Below are 7,009 nucleotides of genomic sequence, written 5' to 3'. Positions count from 1 at the left end.
GCAGAGTTAGCTAAAAACAATTTTATTTAGTTTCTAGAATAGAATCCAAAATATCTGTTATGATATAACTCAATTATAAGCTCATGTGGCAGTATAAAATAGCTGCATTTCAGCCACAGCTGTATTAATGTAAAAATAAAAGTAACAATTGTACATTTTAGAGTGGCTTATAATTTAAAAGTGGCTTCACATACTACATTTCCTTTGTGTATGAATATATTATGGAAAATTTAGGGTGTATATTGTCAAATCTATGTATGCATATACATGCCTGAACCAAAATATTTTAAAATAGAGCAAATGGATGTTTCAAGTACATAAAATTATTAAAATAGGCCTAGCATATTGACTTGATAGCTTATAAAATATTCAATGAATTAAAAATTAATATGTAAGTAAACTCTTAAGGGTATTCAAAATGCCAATTATGATGAAAGAGGAATTACCACAGTGAAATAAGCATTTATTTATTTATTTATTTATTTATTTATTCATTCATTCATTTGTTTATTTATTTTGCGAAGTCCACTCAGACTGTGTTCTCTTCTCTTCCTCTCCTCAAAAAGAAAGAGAAGAATGATCAACAATAGCAGTAAGCAGTTGCAGAAAAGCAGTGCCGAGAGTGAACTTCATGCTCAGGAGAGAATGCTGTGCATCCTCCTCATGCTTTTTGGTACTCTACGCAGTCAGAGAAACTTCTCTAGCAATGAACTATAGAAATGATCTCTTAAACTACAGTCTTTAAGTATTTACTTTTTTAGATGGGTGTTACAGTTTGCTAGAACTGCCGTTATGCAAAATACCAGAAATTGATTGGCTTTTATAAAGGGAGTATATTTAATTACAAATTTAGTTATAAGGCCACAAATATGTCCAAACAAAGGCATCAACTAGAAGATACCTTCACTGAAGAAAGGCCAATGGAATCCAGAACACCTTTGTCAGCTGGGAAGGTACATGGCTGGCATCTGCTGGTCCTTTAGCTTCTCCAGGGCAAACTCTGGGTTTCATCTCTTAGCTTAGCATCTTCGAGCATCCTTCTGTCTGCATCTCAAGCATCTCTCAGTGTCAGCATGCATTAGCAAGTGTCTGAGTTTCTCTTAGCTCTCTTAAATACTCCGGTGAACTAATCAAGCCCTACCCTGAATGGGTGGGTCCACACCTCCATGGAAGTAATCCAATCAGAGGCTTCCACCCTTATCATCAGACTGATCAGTCTACCCACACAAGATTGAATTAAAGAATATGGCTTTTTGGGGGACATAATATATCCAAACCAGCACAATGAGGTTTTTACTAAAGAATGAATGTATGTGAAACAATTCTAATGGGACATTATGGAAGACTTTTGATATGATATTTTACTTTATAGATTATCTATAGCCAAAAGTGATATTTTACAAATACAGTGAACAGTTAAGTAAATTACAGATTTATGTCAATAATGTACAGTCAATCTTTTGTTAGAAAACTGTTGATTAACATGTGATTCATATTTCAAATTTTAAACAAGAACATAAAGCCACTCCATATGAAAACATTTTTTGCTAGACATATCATATTAAAATTTTTAAACTAAAAATTTGAGACTAGATTTTAATGTATGAGAGAAATAAGGTTGCAATTCAAAGAGAATGAAAATTTTAAGGGTTCTCAAGGTGCATAACAGATTAAGCCAAAATGGGGAGTATCAAAGGGAATGATAGATGGAAGATGAATATTTCAAAGTGAATTATGAAACAAAGGCAAATCTCTTGAAGACTGAGTTCTGCAGTTGACAACGGATCAAATTGTGTGCGCTCCTCATGCAACTTTCTCCATATCCATAACTATATTTCTTTAAATGTTACCTAATTCATTTTGGTTTCCATGGGATAAAAATAAACTTCCTTCACTTTTATGCTCTTATATTCTTATTAGACAATGTCCTAATTTATTGAATATCTTATTAGGTTTTTTTTGTTTTTTTAATTGAGTTTTCTGAGATTTTGCTTCTCAGGCAACAGAGACAGGGACCTGAATTACCAAAAACAGCAAAAACAAAAAAAAAATTGTAAAACTGGACACAATATATGAAACAACTGTTTTCAGACATTGGACAACAGGTAGTGCAGATCCATGCTTTCTCAGAGAAGATAAATATACAGGGTAAGGTCTACAAGTATCTAAGGTTTCTAGCTGAGGGAAAATCTGAGGCCATGATGAAGGGGTCTCATGGGGTCTGTGGGAAGTGATGAAACCAAGGAAGCAACACAGCTGTGAATTGTAGGACAGAGTTCCACAAAGAAGGAATTTGTATAGAAAAAGAGCCCCAGCAATCTGATTGGGGCCATCTTCAGTCTTTGCTGAATAAAAATGCAGAAGATCCCTATGTAAGGGAGAAACCCTATGAGGTCAGATTTTAAAAGACCAAAATCAGTCCTCAGCTAACTAATTCCTAGAGCTCAGATAAGGTAGGGTATATATGAGCTCCACAAGCAATGTCAGCATTACGCCATACAGCAAAATGTTAAAAAGTCTGAAAAAAGTGATCGGACTTCCATTAGAGATATGAACTAAATGGACTTGGTTAGGACCCAGGTAAATCAGACTGAAGAGTAAAGGATGATATTGACAGCATTTTTAAAGTCTCAGCTTCTGTGTGGGACCAAAAGAAGATATGTTTACTAGCTGCAAGATCTATATTTTTTTGTAACCTATTATATAATTTGATTTGTATGGTTGGTTTATTCAAGCAACATGATTACATGGAAAGTTGGTTAGGTAGTGAGTTCTGGTTGGCCTGGGCAAGTTTGTGTGAAGCCTGAATACATCCCAGAACATTTCTGGCATACAGAGAAGATTTATTTTAAAAGCTCCCTTGAGGAACTGTGGGAAAATGTAGAAATATTAAATTTCCCACCTGAGGAATTAATGATATTTTTAGAAGCATTGGGGGCTACCAAATTATAAGGCTGAGCCCTCAAACTGGGGCTTGCCCTTATGAAGTTTGTTACTACAAGGGACAGGCTAAACCTACTTAAAATTGTGCTCAAGAGTCACCCCAAGAAAATATCTTTTGTTACTCAGATGTGGCCTATCTCTCTAAGCCAACTCTGCAGGCAGACTCACTGCCCTCCCTTCAACATGGGATGTGATTCCCAGGAGTGTGGAACCCCCTGGCAACATGGGACATGACTCATGGTGATGAGGCTGGTCCTGGCATTGTGGAATTGAGAAAGCCTTCTTGGACCGAAAGGAGGAAGAGAAATGAAACAAAATAAAGTTTTAGTGGCTGAGAGATCTCAAATAGAGTTGAGAGGTCATTCTGCAGGTTACTCTTATTCTTTATATGGATATCCCTTTTTAGTTTTTAGTGTATTGGAATAGCTAGAAGGAAATACTTAAAGTTGTTAAACTGCAACCCAGTAGCCTTGATTCTTGAACATGATTGTATGACTATATAGCTTACACTGTGTGACCATGTGATTATGAGAACTTTGTGGTTCCCACTCCCTTTATACAGTGTATGTTCAGGTGAATAGAAAAATGAGGACAAAAAGGAAATGAACAAAAGGGAGGGATGGGGGATGGGATGTTTTGGTTGTTCTTTTCCACTTTAACTTTTATTCTTATTCCTTTCTTGTATGTTAATGAAAATGTTCAAAAATTGAATGTGGTAATGAATGCACAACTATATAATGGTGTTGTGAACAATTGATTGTATACCAGGGATGATTGTGTGGTATGTGAATAATCTCAATAAAATTGCATTTAAAAAACACTCAAACAGTATAGATCTGTCTCTCTTATCCAACAAGCAAAGTGAGGTGTGCTGAGCTGCCATCTACCAATCCTGACCTGGAGTAGTTTGGGCCCCCCTGGGAGACTGGCCATTATGGGACATCTTCCCTTGCTCTTTTGGAGTTTTTGTGCTGTGTAAATGACAAGATTATTTGCTCTTTCTGGACTCTTTATACTGTGTAAGTAATAAAGGGATCATTTGCTAAAAAAAAAAAAAAATGCACCATTGTAGCAACTCACTCCACATTTATATTGCAAATATCTATTAAAAACCATTAAATATGTAAATGAATCAGATATCAAATATAAATTCAAAAGTAAATCATAACAATAACTGACATCATAAACTAAGAGAAAATTATTAAACTTTAAGATAGTTTAGGAAAAAACATGAAGACTGAAACATAGACAAAATATGAAAAAAAAAGCCAACAAAATACTATGCTTCTATACTAAGTACAGAAAATGGAAAAGTAAAAGTCATATCTGAAAATGGAATTTAAATAGGTATTAAATAAAATTGGGCAGAAGCAATATTTAAATTATATTGGTCAATATATTTTAGCACTATCAAAGTCATGAGTTCAAAAATTCAAGAAGCGCTGTAAATAAAAACAACATAAAAACACCAAAACCCACACTTAGCCATTTATTTTTAAAAGTCAGATTTTTTTAATGAGAAAAGTCAGTGAGCTGCCAGATAAACAAGCAATAAACAAGCTATCTTAACTTTCTGAACTTCAAAAGAGCAACAATGAGACTGAATATTAACTTCTGAACAGAATTAATGGAAGTCAAAAGAGAATAGCTATATTCAAAAGGCTGAAAGAAAAGTAGGTAGATGCTAATTGGAATTCTAAAACCTAAAGTTGTAGTATCCTTCACAAAATTGGAAAAAAATATTTCTCACAGAAATCAAAACGTGAGAAAATATGCCAACAGGAAACAAGCACTAGAAATATATGAAGAAGGATTTTTAATGATGAAAGAAAATGATGTCAGATAGAAGGACAGAGACACAGGAAAAAATCAATATCAATGGGATAGCTTAAATATATGAACACAGTTAAATGAATACTGACCATTCAAGCAATAACTGTGATCAATTCTGGGATTTAAATTATGTAATTAAATTGCAAAACAGCCATAGCATACAGGTTTGAGGTGAAATATGAGTGAAAAAAATTATGGGTTTATTGTCAGTAAGTGGCATAGACATCTTAAATATAAGATCAAAACAATTTGAAAATAAAAATATGGTAAATGTATACCATACTGTGAAATATTTAGAAAAGAGCTGTTGTACACAGATGATGTTTTAGATTTAATAGATAAAATTTTGTACTTAGAGCTAATGATGCTATAATGGGATGAGACTCAGAAAACTTGGCTAGACATAAATGTATTTTGAATATAGAAGGAGCATGAATTGTTGGAGGTCACTGGGTGGACTGTAGCAAGATTTCTAAGATGGCCCCCAAATTTCCACCTCCCTGGTGTACATAAACTTAAAAATCCCTTCCTGTTGAGTGTAGTTGGATTAGTGAATATGATTAATTATCTTTCCCATAGATTACATAAGCTATGAGTTAATCAAAATGGAGATTAGCCTGGGCAAGCCTGGTCTGATCAGGTGAGTCTTTTAAAAGAAGGTGAAATATCAGGGAGATGCCCTCCTGCTAACCTCCAGTAATAAAGCAGACATTTGTATCCCTTATTTTATATTCCTTAGAGACTCACAAATAACAAATACAGCATTTAATGATACTGAAGTATACATTGATCTAATACAAATCTAATAAAATTTATGCTTAATATTACTTTCTAAATATCAATAATTATATCTACTTTTCATGATAAAAAACATACATTGGTTGAATAATTTTCTATTAATCCTTAAATATATAAATAAGAAATGGCAACTAAAACTCTACATAAACCAAAATGAGATTCAGATCATGAGCAAAATTTCACTAAATTTTTAAAGAATGAGAGAATGTTTGCTCAATTTTGTAAAACAAAAACATAATTATATTGCATATTCAGCTATAAAGCCTTGTGGATCTTTATTCTTTGTCATTCATTTCTATTTACAGCTTTGTAAGAGGTTTAAAGGAGAGAAGTTAAAAAAAATAAGTTTAAATTCTGGAAAGAAATGGCCAATACTCTATTTATTTGCAGATGATATGAAAGTTTACCTAGTAAATCTAAAATAGCTTACAGACAAATGATTTAAAAAAATTATAGAGTTTACTGATTGTTTAATCAGAGACAAATATGCAAAACAGTTTTTCATCTTCATAAACTAGCAATAATCAGTTAAAAAGTAATTTAAAACATTCCAGTTACAACAACAAACTATATATCTATCTATGTATCTATCTATCTATGTATCTATTAAGCAAGAATACATCTCATATAAGATATTTAAGGTATGTAGATATGTACAGGGAAACTATTTTAAAAGTTATAAGAAATAGAAGCAGTCCTAGTTTTCTAAGACATCCATTGTAGGAAAACTAAATAGGGTAAAAATGCTAATTTCCATTAAATTAATCTCTAATTTGTAGTATTACAACCTGTGTACTTTATTCAAGACATTCACAAGTTGTCTCTAAAATGTAAATTTCAAAAAAAGAGCCCCAACATAGCCAAGATACCTCTTCAGTGAACATGTAAGGAGGAGCAGGATAAGTAGAAGTATGTGAAAGAGCATAAGAATGGGCTTGTTTTACTACAGATAATGAATTCTAAAGTTCAAACTATAAAGTCAGTAGGATATTGGCAGAGAAATAGAAAAATGTAACCTATGGAACAGAATGGAGAGCACAGTGACATGTTCAAAAATACATTGAACTTAGAGAAGATGGCAGAGTGATGCTGTGTGGGTTTTAGTTACTCATCCAGGACAGTTGGTAGATAGCCAGGAACTGTGTGGAATGGACACCACAGAGGAATTGGGGTTTGGACAAGGTCATACAATATTCACCAGTGCATGGAGCAGCTGATATCAGCAAAATCTGTAAGTGTTCACAGCCAGAGTGCCCATGCCCCTCCCTGTCAGGCACAATCCCAAGGGAGGAGGGACTATTGGTGCTGGGAATCATGAGGGAGAACTGCAGTTGAGGAATTGATAAACATCTCAGACCGCTGAACACAAACTCCAACCATAGATAAACTGTGACCAGACACCAGGGATTCTCAGTGTTGTCAGTCCAGCTGAGAG

General features: G+C 33.8%; 1 non-coding gene across 1 annotated transcript; it reads right to left on the bottom strand.

The window, feature by feature from the left end:
- Positions 1-526: 526 nt before the first annotated feature.
- Positions 527-742, bottom strand: LOC119510791. Its single transcript, XR_005212026.1, has one exon. It is a non-coding gene; the product is annotated as a small nucleolar RNA U3 (small nucleolar RNA).
- Positions 743-7,009: the final 6,267 nt, after the last annotated feature.

Source organism: Choloepus didactylus, chromosome 1 (assembly GCF_015220235.1).
Source record: "Choloepus didactylus isolate mChoDid1 chromosome 1, mChoDid1.pri, whole genome shotgun sequence".
In the NCBI taxonomy this organism is placed as follows: domain Eukaryota; kingdom Metazoa; phylum Chordata; class Mammalia; order Pilosa; family Megalonychidae; genus Choloepus; species Choloepus didactylus.
Note: the sequence above shows the minus strand (reverse complement) of the source record. Positions and strands in the feature narration are given on the sequence as shown.